General features: G+C 48.7%; 1 long non-coding RNA gene across 3 annotated transcripts in view; it reads left to right on the top strand.

The window, feature by feature from the left end:
* The window catches only part of LOC141982062 (uncharacterized), a 156,741-nt gene that overhangs the window by 117,764 nt on the left and 17,427 nt on the right, over positions 1 to 21,550 (top strand). The window contains exon 5 of one of the 3 annotated variants that reach the window (XR_012637943.1): positions 13,190 to 13,613. The exons of the other annotated variants lie outside the window; for them this stretch is intronic. This is a non-coding gene — a long non-coding RNA (uncharacterized LOC141982062). Of the gene's footprint in view, positions 1 to 13,189; positions 13,614 to 21,550 lie in introns of those variants that run through there. 3 annotated transcript variants of the gene reach the window in all.

Here is a 21,550-nt window from a genome sequence, read left to right as displayed (position 1 = left end):
TGCCTGAGCTCCAGCCTTTGACCGACCCCAGAGAGCCTGCCGAAGAGCCAGCCTTTCAAATGAGTTTTCACCTGAATTTGCAGCAAGCCTGCGTCTGGCTTTCCACTGAGGCTGAGCCTCGCTTTCAGAGCGAGGCTGGGCCCGGAGTTATAAAGCTCTCATTACAGCATAACTCTGGGGGCTGACTTCTGGCATTACCCTGGAGGTGCCTTTTGGTACGAACCCTGGGACTGACTTTGAATGCAAGCCTAGTCTGGGCCTGGTTCCCTCTGAAGCCCACTGAATCCTGCCTACTTTGGTCACGCTTCCCTTACAGAGTGGAGGGGTTGTTCAAATTCCAAAGCAAACCATGGGAGACTGAAGCAACGGGGGACCTTCCCCACAAACTGCTGTGAGCCACCACTGAGTTCTAAGTGCCTCCGGCCCCTTCCTACTGAGTCAGGTTTGTGCCACCTCCCTCTGACCTGGCACATCTTGACACAGTCTAAGCTGAGAACACTGCGGGAGGGGGGAAATAAATAAACAAATCAGTTAAATAAGCCCACTGAAGTACCTGTGAATGCACCCAAGTGCTCCTCTGTGCTTCTTAGGGTTGTAAATGGACGGGGAAGACCAGCTCTTCCGAACACCGCTGCTCATAATTGTTTTTGCTTTGTATTTGTAATTATTGCTGGTAATGCCGAGCCTGACAGTTTATTTATAATGTACTCAACCTAATGTCCACCATGAAATGAAACACCCCCCCGGGGGCTTTCCTATTTTCCTTCCTGCATTTATTTGCCATCTCAAGTTTAGTGCCTTTATACTTCTCAACAGGTTTATAATAACTTTGTTCTGCCTCACTACTTTCATCGTTCTCATCCCCGGGTTATTTACCAGGCAGAGGGACTGCTGCAGAAAGGGCAAACAGATTATGGCATTCAGAGCGCCGATGAGTTCACAAGAAAAGTACACGTGCCCGCACGCACCGACACAGAAGGAAGGAGAAAGAGGCGATGAGTGTATGCCAGTTAGCAGCTGGACTTTGTCTAAACAGATAAGAACATAAGAACGGCCATACTGGGTCAGACCAAAGGTCCATCTAGCCCAGTATCCTGTCTTCTGACCGTGGCCAGTGCCAGGTCCCCAGAGGGAATGAACAGAACAGGTGATCATCAAGTGATCCATCCCCTGTCGCCCATCCCCAGATCAGACAATCAGGGTACATTCAGGTACAGTATATCCACCATTTTGGGCATGTCCAGATGGATGTTTGGTCTGACCCAGTATGGCCATTCTTATGGTCTAACTCACCTCTCATACTATCCCTATTCCTAGTACATACAGACAGGAAGCATCAGCCTGTCATGCCAATGAAACGTACAGATAAGATAGCCCTCTAGTGCTGTGTATTATTTCCATTAGCAAACTTAGCATGTCCCAATGGAATACATACGCCACCCAGAATTACAGGGGGAGCATGTCTGTCTTGTCGCCAACTGTTCTAATTACTTCTGGGAAGAGGAACAAAACATTCCCGCTACACATGCTCACAGCAGACCTGCCACATCACTGAATGTTGCAGGAATCGTCAGGTAGTCTGTTCCATGAGGCCAATGAAGGCAGAAGCCTTTCATTCTACCGCTCTGCATTCCAGGAACGTTCCACCGTTATCACACAGCTGCTTTTCATCAGCAGACACTTCATAATCTTTAGATGATCACAATGGTCCCTTCTGGCCAGGGGCGGCTCTACCAATTTTTGCCGCCCCACGCAGTTGCCGCCGAATTGCCGCCCCCTCCCCCCCCGGAAGAGCTGCAGAGCTGCCGCCGAATTGCCGCCGCGGGACACGGATTGCTGTCCCATTCTGAAGGCCGCCTCAACCACCTGCTTGGAAAGCCGGTGCCTGGAGCCGGCCCTGCTTCTGGACTTGGAATCTATGAATGTACTCACCTTGCCTGTGAGGTAGGTCAGGGTTTTTAATCTCTTCTTGCAGCTGGTGACCTGAAGTACAGAAGAGCTAATCAATTTGCCCACCATCTGTGAGAGAGCAGGGACTTGAATCTAGCTCTCGTAAGTCCTTGTGGAGTACCCGCACCACTGGACCATTCTCTGTGATGGGGCTGCTGGTGATTGTAGGTATGCTGAGGTAGGGACTGGAGGCAAACAGAGCTCTGGGTACACGGAATTACCCCGCCCCTTTGGCACTCAAACTGAACTATTACTGGAATATCAAACTTAAGATAACTTTTTTTTTCCAGCTCAGCACTTGTGGGCTCCTGCCAGGATCAGAAACAAAAGAGGCAACGTAGCATTAGGTGATCTGCCCCTTCTTTCATATGGCAAGCCAAGGGACTAGCAGTGTTCAAGTAACCACAGCCACGTTAGTGAGCCAGCGAATAGCTTTGCGCGTGTCTCGGTGTCAGTCTGAGATGCCCCCGGCAAACAATCAAAGCAGGAGCTGCTGTACAGTGCGGGCCATAGTTTGTGACTGGCGTCCAGCGTCACATTGTGCTTTGTCTCTCATCTTCCGGAGGCGTAAGAGATGGCAGCATCTGCCATGCGATCTTCTGACGCGGTTCAAAGTACAGAGCTGCCAACCTGGTATTTAAAAAATACTGGAGAGACCTCAGGTGTCCCCAGGTTTGACTTGAACCTCTGAGGACAAGTCCCTTTCCCACCACCCCTGGGAAGAGAACCTAGGGCCTCATGTGCTCGGCCTGCAACCACTGCAACTCCTCTTGAGGATCTGCACGGGCACCAGGGGCTGCGTTGGAGGCTGCAGTTGCTGGTCTTCACCTGCTGCAGCGCTGTGCACCCTGCTGGGAAGGTTGGCAGAGACTCTACGAGCGGGGAGGCTACACCTGGGGAGTACTGACCCCCCTGCCAGACAGAGCCCCTTCAGTGCAGCTCCAGGCCACACAGCCCCATCCACTTGCCCTGCCAGATAGAGCCTGTGCAGGGAAACCAGACGGGGCTGCCCTCACGGGCTGGAGTCAGCAGCGGGCATGGTGGAGGGGGTGTAACATCTCAAGTAGGGGATTGCTCGTTGGAGCTATGCCATCAGCGATGAAGGCTCCTTCAAAATATCGCCTTGGGCATTATGTGAGGTGGACAAGTTTAACGAGAACCCTGGAAATGATGGTCAATACAGGCGGCGAAGATGCAGGGCAGCATCTGCAGTTAGCTACCTGAGGTGAGGGAAGTCGCTGAGAGAGACTCAACATCTCAGACTGCAGAGCGTGAAGCCAGGAAGAGGTTTGCGTTACTGCGTCTCCCTCTCATCCCAGTGGGACAAGGTATTCTTTGGGACACTCGTTCATTCGCTCGAGGTCTTCACTGAACACTGACAAATACAGAGCTGGAACCCGTCTGGCTCACCTGTGTATTAGTGTTGTTAAAATTGGGATTTGAGTTATAAAAATATGTTTAGATTTTATTGAATGACTGTAAGTTGCTGTCTGCATTAATCTCTCTTAGACTGTCTGTAGCCTGTGTTATAAGGTAATATGCAAGTATTTTCTCTGTAACTGTACAGCACCAGATAGCAGAGAAGCATTAACGAGTGTGAAATACTAGTCTCCAACAGGAGGTCTTATCTCTTGGCCAACCAAGAAGGCCCATCAACACCAGACTAACTATTGTGGAACATCACAGGACAAAAGACTTTGCTGATTGCTTTCCCCACACCGCCACCCGCATGAAGAGGAGGTGTGCAAGTGAATTCCTCCCATCAGGTGCTCAGAGAATGGGAATGGGATAAACCTCCCTAACAAGAAACTGTGTCTCTGTGCTGCTTGGACTCTTGAGGGCAATGTTTTCTAGGCATAAAGAAGAGATCTCCAGTGTTCAGCCTGGGTTAGCCCTACGGGACATATAAAGCTTGCTTATTATAGAACCTTCTATTACTTTTTGAAATGTAAGACTGTAGCTCATTTGTGTATATATGTTTATCTGCTTTACCCTTGTAAATAACTCACTTACTTCCTTTTCCTAGTTAACATACTATATAAAGATTTGTTACAGAATTGGCTACAAGCACTGTGTTTGGTGTGAGATCTAAGGTGCAATTGACCTGGAGTAAGCAACTGGTCCTTTGGGACTGTGAGTAACCTGAATTTTGTTGTAAGGGATCATCTATCACAAAGGCAAGCTTACCTGGGTTGTGAGATGGATCGGAGTATCTGAGGGGACTGTCTGTAACTCCATGTTAAGGCTGTTATAGAGCTTAAGGAGTTTACATCTGATAATTGGTTGTTGGAAACTAGGTATAGAACTCACAGCCAATTTGGGGTTTGTGCCCTGGTTCTTAAGAGTCTACCCTAAGGTTGATACTCATGCTCTCGAGCCACTGAATGGCAGCTTGGCAATGCCCTTTAGTGGCTGTTCCACAGAGAGGCTGTCAAGGCTGATTCCCTACTCTGGCATTTCAAGTGCAGAAGGTGGGGGCCTGCAAGGACTCCAAAAATTAATACTGGCCACTTCAGACTTGTATTAAACTCCCAAGGTTAGAGCTTTTCTCTGACCTTGGCTTGGTAGATGCTGCCATCACCCAAGTGCAGAACCCCTTTGAGTTGCACTTGGGAATTCCTTCCTGTGGGATACCCTCCAGCCCTTTCAACCCCCACCCCCTCCAGGGAAGAGCTGAGAAAGAAAGAAGAAAGGAAGGCAGGTGTTGCCACCAGCTAAATAAACAACATGTGCACAAACCTTTTAAGACACAAAAATCCAATTCTGTTCTTAAAAAAGGTAAATTTTAAGGTAAATTTTATTTTTTAAAAAAAGAAAGAAAATGCATCTGGGAACTCAGGCTATTGCTAGATTTTAAAAGAGCAACTACGAGGATTAAGCACCCAGAATAGCTTTCTTGAGGTCCAGCTTAAAGTTTACAAGCAAAACAAAAGCACCTGGGGTTAGCACTGAAGAGTCCGCAAGCCATAAAGAAATAAAAAGAGATAAACCTAATCGCGTCTTCCTAGACATTTCCTGATCTACTTACATATCTGGGGTTTCAGATGAGTAGTTTCTAGGTATGATGCTGAGGATTTTTCATACCTGGCCCCAAGCTTCTTACAGCAGAGCTCTGCCCTATCCTCCTCTCCCCGGGAGAACAACAACAGACAGACAAAAGGGGAGTCTTTTCTCAATTTTAAAAAGTTCTAGCCTTCCCATTGGTTCTTTTGGTCAGGTGCCCACTCACTTCCCTTTACCTGTGCATGCAGTCAGACTTTTTAACCTTTTACAGGTAGAGCAATTATAGAACAGCTACTAAGAGGGATTTTATAGCTAACTGCCTGGCTGGGTGTCCATAAAAGGGAGCTCCTCCCCCACCCTTCATTTATCACAGAGGCTAAAGGACATGTGATACTAAAAGAGGTCTTCCTACAGCTCAAGCGGTGGGGACCTGTCCCCTTGGTGATGAAAATCTAGGTTCTAGTACCCAGGGGTGAAAATAACTTAAAGGATTTACCAGTACTCCCGAGTCCTGAGCAAGGGGGCGTGCCCTCAACCGGAAGAGGCAGGGGCTTTAAATCAAGATTTAAAGTCCCCAGGGCTCCGGCTGTGGCTGGGAGCCCTGGGGCCTTTAAATCACCCCCGGAGCTCCCAGCTGCAGAGGCAGCAGGGAGCGATTTAAAGGGCCCCAGGCTCTGGCCGCTGCTACCGCAGCGGAACTCCAGGCCCTTTAAATCACCTCTGGAGCTACCCCGGGGCTCCGGCAGTGGGGCTCGGGGGGCGCTTTAAAGGGCCCGGGGCTCCCCGCAGCAGCCGGAGCCCCAGACCCTTTAAAGCACGGCCGGAGTCCCGCTGCCAGAGCCCGGGGGTAACGGCGGCAGGGCTCCGGCCGTGCTTTAAAAGGCTTGGGGCTCCGGCTGCTGCGGGGAGCCCGGGGCCCTTTAAAGTGCCTGCCTGGGGAAGCTGGTCCGGTCTGGCACGGCATACTGGCTCATACCGGACCGGACCAGCTTACTTTCACCTCTGCTAGTACCCGATCCCTAGGTGTGTGTCTCTGTCTCTGAGCGAGAGAGATTTATTCAGCACTTCAGTCTACTATCTGCAACACGTGGATCTGAGAGCACAGATCAGCCACAGAACTTTTGGATGCTAGTTCAAGTGGAACCTTTGAATCTTTGGAAATTCATCATCATTATTAGAATAAAACTCTTTGAATGTCAACACTCCACCCCCAATGCCACACACACTCACATAAAATTATACTTTACTTTTCCTTGTTCTAATTACAAAGCATCACTCATTAGAATGTCAAGATTTTATTACTCAGTATGACACAATTTCTTTATTATCTAACCCTAACAAAAAGAAAGAATACAAAAAGAAGTTATATGGGGGAGGGACAAAAAAACCCCTCCTAATAAAGAATGACTTAATTGTAAGAACTCTGACTTCAAATAATTATTTTCTCAAACTTAGAGGTTTTGGTTAAAAACCTTAATATTGGGTTTTGTTTTTTTAACTAATGCCACATGAAGTAATTTTGTAATTAGAATAAACATGTCGTTTCTGTGATTAATTCCTTTTAATTAGAACTAAACTGCAGAAAAGTTTTATCATTTCAAGTGAAGTCAGATAATGTATTGATTAGTGAGGCACTAGTGGAGGAATGCTTCTTTTTTTCTTTAGTGGTTTAGTATGTGTGTGTGTGTTCCTAATGTCAGTCACTTTTCACCTCCCATTAAGTCTCCCTTCTCTGTCACTTTTTGGAAGAAAATCGAGTCTCCAAGCCCAATTTCAGCTCAGGTGATTCCCTTCTGTCTCCTGAAATCCTTCCTGCAATTTCCCCTGGCTACACTGCTCATCACTTCCTACCCTAAATAGTTCTGCAACTTGCCTGGCCAGAATGGGTCCCATTCCACCCCAGAGGTGGCTGCATTCCAATAAGTGGTGAAGTGATTACTCACATGACAGAGAGTTGTGAGATCTTTGGGGATGAAAAGTGCCAAATATAAGAGATTTTTATGACCTATAGAAGAGAAACAATTTGGCCAGGTGCAATGAGCCTTTGATTGCAAGGACACCGGGACCATAATCATCCCTGGGATGACTCCATTGTACTAAGTGGCATTATAGCAGGGATGAATTTGGTGACGTGGGACTGTGCCTGTCCAGTGGATGACAAGAATCATAGAATCATAGAAGATTAGGGTTGGAAGAGACCTCAGGAAGTCATCTAGTCCAACCCGCTGCTCAAAGCAGGACCAACCCCAACTAAATCATCCCAGCCAGGGCTTTCTCAAGCCAGGCCTTAAAAACCTCTAAAGATGGAGATACCACCACCTCCCTAGGGAACCCATTCCAGTGCTTCATCACCCTCCTAGTGAAATAGTGTTTTCTAATATCCAACCTAGACCTCCCCCACTGCAACTTGAGATCGTTACTCCTTGTTCTGTCATCTGCCACCACTGAGAACAGCCGAGCTCCATCCTCTTTGGAACCCCGCTTCAGGTAGTTGAAGGCTGCTATCAAATCCCCCCTCACTCTTCTCTTCTGCAGACTAAATAACCCCAGTTCCCTCAGCCTCTCCTCATAAGTCGTGCCACAGCCCCCTAATCATTTCTGTTGCCCTTCGCTGGACTCTTTCCAATTTGTCCACATCCCTTCTGTAGTGGGGGGACTAAAACTGGATGCAATACTCCAGGTGTGGCCTCACAAGCATAGACTATCAGGGCTGGAAGGGACCTCAGGAGGTCATCTAGTCCAACCCCCTGCTCAAAGCAGGACCAATCCCCAATTTTTGCCCCAGATCCCTAAATGGCCCCTTCAAGGATTGAACTCACAACCCCGGGTTAGCAGGCCAATGCTCAAACCACTGAGCTATCCCTCTGATGGTAGTTCCTGGCCACTTTTCCATCTGCGGCTAATACCTACAAGCTCTTCTAAGGCCAGGTCTACACTAAAAAGTTAGGTCAACCCAGCTATGTTGCTCAAGAGTGTGAAAAATCCCCACCCTTGAGCAGCATAGTGAAGCTGACCTAACCCCCGGAATAGACAGCACTAGGTCAATGGAAGAATTCCTTCGTTGACCTCGCTATCGCTTCTCTGGAAGGGAACCCCTCCCAGGCCTGTAGTGCAGTGGTGCCCAAACTTTTCCTGTTGCACCCCACAGCTAAAGGCAGAGCTGAGGGCTGTACTGGGGTAGGGGGAGGAGCTGGGGCTAGAGGCGGAGTTGGGCTGGGACAGAGAAGGATTGAGGACACAGCTGGGGGCGGAGCAGGGAGCGGAGCTGGGCTGGGGGCGGAGCGGAGCTGGGCCAGGGTGCAGCTGGGCAGGGGGAGAGTGGGGCGGGGTGGTGCTCCTTCCTCACAGTTTGGGGACCACTGCCGTAGAGCGTGTCTGCACTGAAGTGCTATAGCAGAGCAGCTGCCAGAGCGGTTTAAGAGTAGACATAGCCTACGTCAAGTGGTAGAGGTCTGTGCCTCGGGACCTGGAGATTCCCACAGTCAGTCCCACCTGATAGCCACGGCACCTGTAGGTATGTAGTCACGGTGCCTCATAACAGCACAAGATGTTATCTTCTCACCCAGTGCCTGCAGGCTCCCCCTTGCTGAAAGCAGGCTGGAGTGCGGCGGTGTTCATCACAAACAGCCAGAGAATGCCCACTTAGCAGGGTTTGCAGCGCACCTTGGGTTCAGCCTTGCTGTGTTTGTAAAATGCATGCAAATAGCAACCAAGCGCTGGACTAAATTATCCCAAGGCCCATTGGGGCTGGGGGGAGAGGAAGGGAAACCGAGGCATTTTGAATTGCCGAGAGGCACAGCCTGGAAGCAGGTTCCTGAGAAAGAATGTGGGAAGTGGTTACTTAATAAATGAGGAAAATGACACCTTCCTGGCAGGGGCTGGGAGGATGAATTATTAATTAGCTACTGTTTTTAAAGCTCAGCGAATGTTTGTACTAGGCACCGGGGACGACTGCTGTATTAAAGGGGAAGCAGTGCACTATCTATTTAGCTTACATACTTCATCGCTGTCATCTCTGAGCACTTCGCAGTCTCTAATATATTTATCCTGCCGGCATCCTTGTGAGGCAGGGCAATGCCATTAACCCCATTTTATGGATGGGAAAGCGAGGCAGAGAATGGGTAAGGCCCAGATTTGTAAAGGTATTTAGGTGTCTAACTCCCATTGAAATCGGTGGCATTTAAGCACCTAATTACCTTTAAAAATCTGACCCCAAAGGGCACACAGAAATGCTGCGGCAGAGCAGGGCATCAGATCGGGTCTCCTACATAGCAGGCACCACTGGACCATCCTATCTCTCTGACTCTACTTCCCTCACATTCGATGATCCCCTTATCCCCGTGGGGCTAGCTTGCACCAGCTACCCAAAGAGAAAGATTTTCTTTTGGCTTCTTGAGCAATGAATGAAGGCTTGTTTGGGGGTGGGGGTCCTTTTATTATAGGCCTGGAAGGGTGACGGCTTGCCTGCCCCCGCGTGTGACGCACAGCAGCCAGCCATGCCTCCCTCACAAACACGCACTAGGGCTGCACTAGGGTTGTCCTGCCATTGTTGTGCTTCACCAAAGGGATTTGTTGTTGTGGCAAAGCAACAAGCTCACTCGCTGTTCTTGTGAGCACTTGGCATCAAAGCGGTGCCAGGAGCCTGTTCAGTATGTGCTTCGTAGAGTTTGAAGCCAGAAGGGACCAGGGAATTCAGACACCTGGATGATCCCAGCAGGGGAACTATTCCCATGCTGCAGAGGAAGGCAACCCCGCTTCTGCCCCAAGATCCCTGCCAATCAGACCTGGGGGAAATTCCTTTCCAACCCCCTAGTCTGGCAATCGGTTAGACCCTGAGCATGCGAGCAAGACACACCAGCCAGGTTTCTAGAAAGGATGCTCTGTATCACCCCATATGTGGATGGAGAATCTCTTTGGCTGTGACATAGGGAAGGGATGGAAACCCCATTCCTTGAGATGTTTGAAACTAGGCTGGATAGAGCACCAGAGAATACAGAGAAGGGCACAGAGATCGACTGATGAACTCTGTTGGCCTCTGACTCCTGACCTGGTTTATTATATAGAAAGTGTTTAGGTGAATACGTGTTAGAACGTGCGTTCAAGAGATAAGAGTAAAACTGAAGATTGCGGAGATGCAAGTAGAGGAACATGCCGTATAATCTGACAGGCCTAGCAAGAAGGTGATATCTAGCCAGGCCTATGCGGTGGTCATGAATGCGCATCACTAGCATGGGGATGTAAGGGCCCACAGTCCTCAAACCCCAGCCCATTCGCTCCCATGCGGCTCTCACAAGCTGGCTGGCGAGCGCTACTGGAAATGAGGGGCTAGCAGAACTCTGACCCCTCCCAGAGGCACCGCCCATGAGGATCCTGACTGGGGAAGATGACCGGCCCCACCGATTGGCCGGACCATACAATTTAATCCAGAAACAGTCATAGGAAGCTATCTGAGAAATTGAGACATTTCTTGGCTGGCTGCTGCACTGGACCCAATTCTTGAATGATCCCTGGTTTCTGATTTTGGTTCTGATCCCTGGACTGTGATTCTCGCTCTGACCCCTGGCTTGGATCTGGCTCTGACCACTCCTGCTCTGGCCACTAGGTAGGGTGACCAGATAGCAAGTATGAAAAATTGGGACAGGGGTTGGGAAGGTGGGGTAATAGGTGCCTATATAAGACAAAGCCCCGAATATTGGGATTGTCCCTATAAAACTGGGACATCTGGTTCTGACAGTGGGTTAGCGTTAGCCAGTGACCTAGTCTCATTTTGCAATATGTGTCTTGTGACTGACAAAGGTGACCGTGAAGAAGCAAAACCAAGTTAAAATAGTAGATTTGGGGGGAATTCTGAGCACAGGTACCCATGGAGCTAACCGCATGGATGTGTGGAACGTATTAGAAGGGGGTGGACACACATGATTTAGGCCGACCTGGAAAGGAGAACTATGGGGAGCTGGAATACCAAACAAAGTTTCCTGGAACACCACACATGGAATACCATCAGATACAGTCCTTGACCTTTGTGGGTGTCAGAGGGAAAAGTTGTATAAAGAAGTTGTGTGTCCGACCTTTAGTGGGCACAGTGGGAGGTTGGTGTGAACTGGACCGTGACTTCCTATTTATGCTTACTTCACTGACTATCTTCTTCTGTCTGTATTTTCTCGGTGTCCAGGGGTTCATCAGTCTGAATGCGCAAGGGGCTTTTCCATTGTATGGCTCTTGTTCAGTGACATTAATGCTGCTCTGTATTTGGATGATAAATAAAGTTTTTATGTCCCTAATCCTGCGATTCACCAAACTCATCTGTTAGCAAACTTAGGTAGACAACGAACCCGTTAGCTGGGACAAGTGCACTTTGCGCCCCACGTAATGTTCAAGCTACAGCTAGCAGGTCTTTGTCAGCTCTAACTCCTGCACCATGATTCATTCCCTCCGGTGCAAAACAGTTTCCATGCACCTGTAATTCTCCTGGACCTTTTTGCAACTCCTGGGGAACCAGAAGGCATTTTTGTGCACTTCTCAGTGTGGCTGGGGACTCCAGGGACAAAGCCTGACCCTTTGGCCTTGCCACGGCTGCTGCTGGGACACTCGCTTGAATTAATCTACCCACGGAGCGCACTTCAACAGAACAGAAGCATCACATTGGAGGCACAGAGAGATTGTTTTTTTCTCTCAAATGTCAGCTCTTCAGCTGTGAGTTATTTCTCCTGGAGGATCCAGATGCTCCGTCAGAGGCAGGTGTAATTCAGCAAACTCTTGTAGGTGTTAAAGTTGGTTCCAAACACATTGGAAGAGAGAGAGAGAGAGAGAGAGACAGAGACAGAGACTCTCTTCTGCATCTGGAGTGACTGAAGCTGGGGGCAGCTGAGCTTTATCGAGAAGGAGAGAGCGGGAATTAAATTCCAGGGTCAACATGAGTCTCAGATGCTCTTCTCCCTTGAAGGAAAATAAGCTTCCATCTAATATAAAAGAGCCAACGTCATCAACTGCCTCTCAGAGCATGTCCATATGGGGGCCACTTCCACAAGGAATTAAGCTAAAGCAAACCAAGGCCACTTTACTTCTGAATGAGAGCATCCACACAGGGGGCTAATGCTGTTTAATTAGCGTGCTTTAAATTCACACCTGCAGTTAATTTGGTTCAGCTTTCCTGAGTCTCTGTGTAGACACTCCCTGACTTTGGGGACAAGGACAGCAGAGGAAGGAAATCACTTAATGCTGTTTGAGTCATCACGCCCCTAAAACTCCTGGGGACAACACTGGCTATTGAAATGCGGGCTTGATTCTCTCCTTTGTGTCTGCCAGCAACCGGCTCGCTCTCTCGGGCTGTGGGGAAAACGAAATGCCAGGACAGATCAAAGGGGAGTGCTTATCCTGGACAGTGAGTGATGGCTCGGAGAGGTTCCAAACACTCCCGGGGATGCTTACATGGCTCCTGCATTGGCTTAGAAAAACAAGAGAGAAAAACAGATTTGAGCGATGACAGCTCTGTGAAAGACTCTCTCTATACATTTAGCCCATCAGTTAGTGCTGTCACCACCTCCAGCACATGTGTGAGACACGTGTATGTGTTTGTGCGTGTGTGTGAGAGAGAGAGAGAGAGAGACGTGTGTATTGCTGGGAGAAGGAGAGTTTGGGGAGTTTGAGAACTACTTTGAAAGAAGGGGATAGGGTCTGAAGTTCTGTTAATCTAGGAAAGCAGCGTAAAGAGGCCTTAAAGAGCGTGCACGCACCCCCAGATAATATCTGCCCAAGTGGCAGAACAGCTCTCTGCCAGCCCCCAGTGCATAGAATCATAGAACGGTAGGACTGGAAGGGACCTTGAGAGGTCATCTAGTCCAGTCCCCTGCACTCATGGCAGGACTAAGTATTATCTGACCATCCCTGACAGGTGTTTGTCTAACCTGCTCTTAAAAATCTCCAGTGATGGAGATTCCACAACCTCCCTAGGCAATTTATTCCAGTGCTTAACCACCCTCACAGTTAGCAAGTTTTTCCTGATGTCCAATCTAAACCTCCCTTTCTGAAATTTAAGCCCATTGCTTCTTGTTCTCTCTTCAGAGGGTAAGAACAATTTTTCTCCCTCCCCTTTGTAACAACCTTTTATGTACTTGAAAACTGTTCTCATGTCCCCTCTCAGTCTTCTCTTCTCCAGACTAAACAAACCCACTGTTTTCAATCTTCCCTCATAGGTCATGTTTTCTAGCCCTTTAATAATTTTTGTTGCTCTTCTCAGGACTTTCTCCAATTTGTCCACATCTTTCCTGAAATGGGGCGCCCAGAACTGGACACAATACTCCAGTTGAGGCCTAATCAGCGTGGAGTAGAGCGGAAGAATTACTTCTTGTGTCTTGGAGTCCGGTGGCAGCTTAAAGACTAACATATTTATTTGGGCATAAGCTTTCGTGGGTAAAAAACCACTTCTTCAGATGCATGGAGTGAAAGTTACAGATGCAGGCATTATATACTGACACAAGCAGAGAAGGGAGTTACCTCACAAGTGGAGAACCAGTGTTGACAGGGCCAGTTCAATCAGGGTGGATGTAGTCCACTCCCAACAATAGATGAGGAGGTGTCAATTCCAGGAGAGGCAAAGCTGCTTTTGTAATGAGCCAGCCACTTCCAGTCCCTATTCAAGCCCAAATTAATGGTGTTAAATTTGCAAATGATTTTTAGTTCTGCTGTTTCTCTTTGAAGTCTGTTTCTGAAGTTTTTTTGTTCAAGTATAGCTACTTTCAAATCTGATACAGAATGTCCAGGAAGACTGAAGTGTTCTCCCACTGGCTTTTGTGTGTTACCGTTCCTGATGTCTGATTTGTGTCCATTTATTCTTTTACATAGGGACTGTCCAGTTTGGCCAATGTACATGGCAGAGGGGCATTGCTGGCACATATCACATTAGTAGACATGCAGGTGAATTAACCTCTGATGGTGTGGCTGATGCAATTGGGTCCGCTGATAGTGTCACTAGAGTAGATATGGGGACAGAGTAGGCAACGAGGTTTGCTACAGGGATTGGTTCCTGGGTTAGTGTTTCTGTGGTGTGGTGTGTAGTTGCTGGTGAGTATTTGCTTCCGGTTGGGGGGCTGTCTGTAAGCGAGGACTGGCCTGCCTCCCAAGGTCTGTGAGAGTGAGGGATCGTTTTCCAGGATAGGTTGTAGATTGTTGACGATGTGCCGGACAGGTTTTAGCTGGGGGCTGTACGTGATGGCCAGTGGTGTTCTGTTGTTTTCCTTGTGGGCCTGTCCTGTAGTAGGTGATTTCTGGGTACCCGTCTCACACTGTTAATCTGTTTCCTCACTTCCCCAGGTGGGTATTGTAGTTTTAAGAATGCTTGATAAAGATCTGGTAGGTGTTTGTCTCTGTCTGAGGGATTGGAGCAAATTTGGTTGTATCTTAGGGCTTGGCTGTAGACAATGGATTGTGTGATGTGTCCTGGATGGAAGCTGGAGGCATGTAGGTAAGTATAGTGGTCAGTAGGTTTCTGGTATAGGGTAGTGTTCTTGTGTCTTGCTTACAACACTCCTGCTATTACAGCCCAGAATGATGTTTGCTCTTTTTGCAACAGTATGACGTTGTTGACTCATATTTAGCTTGTGATCCACTATGACCCCCAGATCCCTTTCTGCAGTACTCCTTCCTAGGCAGTCACTTCCTATTTTGTATGTGTGCAACAAATTGTTCCTTCCAAAGTGGACTACTTTGCGTTTGTCCGTATTGAATTTCATCCTATTTCCTTCAGACAATTTTTCCAGTTTGTTCAGATCATTTTGAATTTTAATCCTATCGTCTAAAGTACTTGCAACCCCTCCCAGCTTGGTATCATCTCCTAGTGTAGCCAATGATTTTAGTTTATTGTTCATTTATTGTGTGCTTATAATTAACTCACCCCGCCCCGTCTGCGGGCCTGAGGCTGAGGCCTGAAAAATTTAGGTTCTGGAGATAAAAAATGCTGACATAAGTATGTGATGAAAGAATAACTCTCGGCCAGAAGACGACGGGAAAAGATGTACCAGTGGGTGATACTGCGAAAAATTAACAGTAAAAGTAATTTTTTTTTGCTTACAAGATACCCAGTAATCACATTGTTCAAACACATGTCCTAAATGCAGGGTGCTCTATGCGTGTAAATGCTAATGAGATATAGTCAGAATCACATTATACAAAGGGGGTGGCCAGAGTGGCAAAATTGAGCTCCCTATGGGAAACTCCAGCAGGAACCATCCCTTTACTGATGATCAAGCCATGAGAGACCCATCGGACCCTAAGTTAAGGATGTAGTTAAGGATGTGAGTATAACTATAGTTGTAACGTGTGCATAGGTCTGCTTAGCATTTCTGTAGGCTTGGGTAATCATAACTTGAATTGTAACTTTAATAAAACTTGTAAAACAGACTAGACCTTGTACTTGTGAATGTCTGTGTGGCCATGACCCTTGGACTTTATGTGTCCTAGAGACTCTATATCCGAAGCAAATAGCAGAGGTGACTTTCACGCTGTTGAGCTTGAAACTGTAGCTGCCAGAGCCGAAACCACCCAAGTAAAAGGCTACATCGCCCGCACCCCCCTTGCAGTGGGCTCAGTGATCTCTCCACCCACCAAACACCTGTAGGAGGTTCCACATTCCGTTCTCTAGCCCCTAATGCCCCACACTGCATGTGGGAGGGGGCCATCGCAGCGCATACTCTGTGGAATGCAGCCAGCATCCTGCACATGGTGCTAGCTTCCACAGAACAGCAGAGATGAGCACTGAATTAAGGCTTCAGAGCTGTACATCCATATAGGCAGAGACAATCTCTCAGTCAAAAAGCTCGCAATGTAAATAAGCAAGAATTATTATCCCCATTTTAGTAATAGGACATTGAAACACAGAGAGATTAAAGATCAGATGTTCAAAGGGATCTAGGTGTTGCTGTGCTCAGCATTGCAAACCTTAGTGCTTTAGGAGCCTAAGGCTCCTTTCCAAAGGGACTTAGGAGCCAATTAACACAACTCCTGACTCAGTCAGGTGTTGCAATGAGTGCAGCAGTGCCTAAATGCCATTAAAAATCTGGGCCTCAGTGGTTTGCCCAAGTCACACACAGAGTGCCGCACAGCAGGGAATTATTTCGAAAATTTTCCATTAAAAAAAATCCAAATTTTCCTTGGAATTTTTCAAATGAAATCGCTTTGTTCGCAATTTTACTTGGAAATAATTTTGGAATTTTCAGTAAATTCTTGAGTCCCTGGCATTCTCCTATTCCTCAAAAGTTTGTAACTTTCAGCCCAAAGCTTTGCAGGTCACCTTGCCCTGACTAACTCCATCAAGTGTCTGTGTAGTTCCCAGCACTTCCTTTGCCATCGCTGTCCCTTCACTGGGTGTGAATAGAAGCCTGTCAAATTTAATTCCCTTCCTTTCCTGCTGACTCACCGCAATCAATCGCTTGTGACATCAGAATCCATTACCCTGGAGATGGTGTGATGTCACAGATGATGAGCTGCCTTTGTGAATGAGTCAAGTGAGAGTAGGAGGCATTGATTAAAGGAAGAGGACTCTGGTTCACAGCCAGCCCTCGATGATCAGCAGTGACAGCAAAGGAGAGACAGGAAAACCCAACTGTCAGAGAGAAAAGGAGACTTACATAAATGTTAGTAGCTAAGGCTCTCAAAGCACTTCTCCTGTATTAACTAACCCTCACCGTCCCCTGTTATGTTCATGGCATACACGCAGAGAAGTTAGAGACAAACATAAATATGCCCGCTGGAAGGTTGCAATGTAATACAGAGAGACACAGCAGGCTGCTACCTTAGCTGCCTAACACAGAGAGGCACAATTCTCCCCCTGCTACAGTGAGAACACAGGGCCCGCCTGGGCTGTGCTCAGTGCAGGACCAAAAATGGGGGGAAAGGGGTTTTTATACCCCCTTTGCAGCACCCAGGGGCAGTTGCACCAATCCTGGTGTAACCCTCCTGGCAGGTGGAGCCAGCAACAACAAGGGCTGGGTTCAGTATCTAGGGGTTCCTTTTCATGAGTACAACCCAACACCGGCTCAAGCCCCCACCCAGTGACCTGGGACAATCACACACCACCACCCCCGGGCGCCTCTAAGAGGCCATACTTCCCCTCTCGCAAGCACAGAGTCTGAGTGTGGCAAAAACTTTCAATAAAAGGTGGGAAGTAACTCAGAATTAATTTGGGAAAACATCACAACTAGGTTCATAAACATAAACCATGAGCAAAAGACCCACCCCCAAGTAAGTTGGAAGTGTGTCCTTTTCCCCCTCAGGTTCTTAAGTCCAGCAACCCACAAGTCCCTTTCACGTGCCCATCCCTTCTCTGCACCCCATTCACAGTTGCTGTCCTTGACCGGTGCAGCACCAGAGATCAGAGGTTCATCTGCAGAGTTCACCTCCCACCCTTGGTGGAAGGGTGGTGGTGGTAAGGAGGCACTTACACACTCCACTGCTCAGGCATTCGCTCGCCGCCCTGCCAGCCAATTGCCGCAACTCTCTCGGGGGCTCTGCTCTGGCCCTCTCCGCCAGCCACTTCTCTCCACCAGTCACCCTGCTGGCCGCTTGCCACACCTCTCTGCTAGCTACCCCTGCTGGCCACTCACCGAGATGTCTTCAGGGCCCACCAATTAACACAGCTCTTAGTGATTTCAGCTATTAGTGGGGGAGCCTCATTGCTGGTGCACAGTCCCAAAGTAGGCCTAATACTTAGACCTAGGTAATAATGATTTCAGCTGTACAGCGTGGAACAAGACTCTCAAATAAGTCTAAATAAGCTCTTTTATTATACTGTGGTAATAGGAAGAGTCAAATTGCATCTAAGAACAAGCACCTGTCCCCATCCTCTCTCAACTCACTGGGCTTTGGAACCCATGTCCCCTGCCTAGCAAGTGCCATTCAGTTGAGGGTGAATCCCTCCATCAGGGTATGCCAGGTACAGTTCTGCTGCCCTCAATTCACACAACAAGGATAACAACCCTTTATTATTCCTGTCCCAATAACAAGGAGATTGGGGATCCCAACACCAGCCACAAGTGATCATTTGGGCAAGCAATCCCATCATGCTGAGCACCTAGGCAGGGTGAGTGTGCCCAGGCAAATGAGATCAGCTCCTGAAGTCCTTGTCCACAGCTCACCACTAGATGTCAGGGGAGAGCTCATTCAGACTCTGCTTACACTGGCACAAGTTAGAGCAGCGTTGGGCTTGTCAAAGGTCATGACTCAAGCTTGCCTATTTTGGGTGAAGTTAGGCACCTTGCTTACCTTGTATGTCCGTTCCCAGATCAACAACTGCCCTATGGCATGAGCTATAGCCCAACACCTGCCGTACCTGTTAGTGAGTCTTCCCCTTCCTGGGGGGGGGGGGTATAAAATAGCACCAACAAAAAGGAAAATGGTTCCAAGGCCCACAAGGGACTAGGCCCTCTTTCCTCGCACAAAGGAGAGGAAGCTATCTGTGCGGTTCTGCAGGAAGTCTCAGCTCCCACCCTCCTGGGCAGCTAAAGACCAGCCTGTCCTGGGGATTTCAACAAAAGAGACAAACCGGCCCTCTCTTCTTTCCTCAGAGAGCTTGGGCTGGTGGTGTTCTCAAGCTGCTCCTTAGTAAACAACCCAGGGCCCTGGCCTGGGCGGGCTAGCTCTGTTTGTTTCAGAGTGCCTCCCCAAGAGGACTGAATTCCTTCCTTTTCACAGTCCAGCCCAAATCTGACAGGCCCCAGAAGTGTGGCGGGTTGGGGCTGACTGGGAACACAGGAGTTCTTTAACCCATTCTTGACTGGTAGTGGTGATGGGAGGGAGGCGTTCATCTGCTGTAAATTATACCCAGCTCCCTGTGGCTTTCATGGCCATTCCAGTAGCTGGCCATGTGCCCCTTTCCCTCAACGATTTCGGCAGATATGTGCCACTTTGCACGAGTTTTGGCTCTTTGGATTTCCATCAGATCCTGTTACATTTTGGCCACTCTTTGTATTAAGGGTGCATTGGTAGCTAGCTTATAAATGATTCAGGGATGGTATAAGCATATTACAGACATGAGGAGTAGGTGCCACAGATGTTTATGAGCACCTCAGTAGAAAGTGTGGTAGATGGTTCTAAGCAACCTAGTGGAGTCTATAACAATCAACTGTTTATGAAAATATCTATTGACCTGATATAAATTATTTATAAATATTATGAAGCGTGGCCTACATTTCTGCAGCCCCTTATTGGTTTCATCCTGATATTGTATAGGGCTTAATTTCTGTTGGATTTTTCCATAAGGGTTAGTCCTGGTGGACGTTAAGCATATATTACTTGTCCTTAGTTGTAGCTTGCTGGCGTGTGGCACTGGCTCTTTAAGGCCATTTCACAAGGAGCACTCACGGGATAATGGGCTTGGACCCGTTTGAACAAAGATTCCGCCGCCCTTGTCACTCTCTGTCGAAATGTGCCCTGTGATGGATGTTTTTCCAGCTGGCAGAGCTGACGAAAAGAGACCCGCCTTGTATGTCCAAGCAGGTTGGAGTCAACAACAACCCTGACACCTCTGCTATCCCTGCATGCAACAGAACAAGCCTTTGGCACAGATCCCATGCTGGGCTTGCTGACATATGACTTGACATATCTCTCCCCCCGCCCCCTGGCTCAGGGCGATGCACATGGAGCTAGATGTAATGGGAATTTGTTCTTCTTCCCCGTTCTGGAGACAGCTGGAACATCTGGAGGGCTCCTAACGGAGCTCTGAGAATTGCAGAACGTCAGCGGCAAGGGTTCAGTGACAGAGGAGGCAGGAGCGGGATTAAATTTGCTGTTCCTGAGAGATTCACTTGCTCTCCATTCTCTTTGCATGAACGAAAGCCGCGCAGCCCATCCAAGGAAGCGCACTAAAGGCAGATTACTCAGCAGCAATGTGTATTAACATTTCCTTTGTGTTGCCGCTGCTAAGACCCATCCAAGCGGTCGTTAAACGCATCCATCGATGCTGGGAATTTGCCCCGCTGGCCTTTGATTAAATGCTTGATGCAGCACCGGCACCTGGGCTGTTGAGCTGGGTCCTCAGTGTAAACAGTAGGGTTGCCACGTGTCCCATTTTCAACCGAACACCCGCTCAAAAAGGGATCCTCTCCCCAGCCCTCACAAGCCCGGTGAAAATGAGTGAGTGATTGAGGGTGGGGAGAGCGTGCGACGGGGGGGGGGGGGGGGATGGAGTGAGTGGGGCATGGCCTTGAAGAAGGGGCGGGGCAAGGGTGTTTTGGCTTTATTCGCTCAGAAAGTTGGCAACCCGAGTAAACAGGCAGAGCGGAAGTCACCGATTCACACCCGCGGGTGAGCTGGCCTAGCGCGTGCAGTCCTGGTGTCGGCGCTCCACCAGACCGATTGAAATGATGATACCGCAAAGCCCGTCCTCCAACAACCGCCCAAAGAGCTCACAAAGAATCACTTGCTTGGCAGATCTGGGGATTTAATTAAAGGTCAGGCAAAATCACAGTAGAGGGTCACTTCAAAGCAGGAGCTGTAGGCAGGCACTCACCGGAATAACAATGCTTGGTTCTTAGAGAGTATCCATCCTTGGTGCTTAGCCTTCAACTACAAGGCCGTTATGACGTCCCCCTCACGTTGTTGTTGCTTAGCCCTGCTAGCTATAGTGACCTCACCAATCCAGGCTCGGGATGATTCCACTCCCTCCAGTCTGTCAATATCTAACAGGTACATTTATTTTAGGGTCCCAACTTCCACTGACATCAGTAGGTGTGGGGTGTCTATACACTTTTGAAGATCTGGGCCATGTTGCCTAGAGCCGGACTCAGTATAAGAGGGGTGGCTATGCCAAAGCCATGCAGAGATTGCCTGGTATTGGAATTATTGCCAGGTGCGGGTCAAATGCATGCACAGCTCTGGCCCATGGGCCATGTGCTCTATGCGGTGGCATTCTGTAGGGATGGCGACAGGACACTGCTCCCCACAGCACTGGGGTGGGGCCCTAGCAGTGAAGGGATTAATAGAGGTGCCATTCTCCAGGGGATGTTACAGTGTTGTTACAATTCATTTCTATTATGATAATCTTCAAAGGCACCATTCAGGGACCAGGCCCTGTTGACAGATACGCTAACCCGAGGTCCCTTCTCCTCGTCTTTTCTGGCAGAGGTTATAAAGAGGTCCCTTGGCATTTTCTGAGAGGTGTAAGAGTCTCACACTGTTGTCCCGCTCAATTATCGCCCCACTCTGGGTGGCTTTAAGCCACCTTTGGGTCTGCCTCCCTCATACTGGGTCTGGTTCCCAGGGCAACTTAGAGCAGCCCCAGGGCCATCCCTCAGGTGCAGAATCACTGGCGTGCAGTGCACCCAGCCCCCCCTCCTGCTGCTAGTCCACTATGAAATATTCCCTATACTGGAGAGCCAAGAAGGAGGGGGGCTGACCTAGAGTCACCCACCTAGCCAGAGGCACCCCACCCCCAGGACAGGGGGACTCTGCACTGGCTGTTTAACCCCCATAAGACGTGCTGCTGGATTATAAAACAACATTTGGCCTGGCCACTTGAGTTCATCTGGGGAAGCAAGGGGTCGGTTGGTCTGTGCAATGTCCCCGCCTCCCTTTTCCTTCTCTTTCTCACTCTTTGCTCTCTTATTTC

Source organism: Natator depressus, chromosome 2, assembly GCF_965152275.1.
Source record: "Natator depressus isolate rNatDep1 chromosome 2, rNatDep2.hap1, whole genome shotgun sequence".
Taxonomy (NCBI): Eukaryota; Metazoa; Chordata; order Testudines; family Cheloniidae; genus Natator; species Natator depressus.
This window is presented reverse-complemented; position numbering and strand designations above follow the sequence as displayed.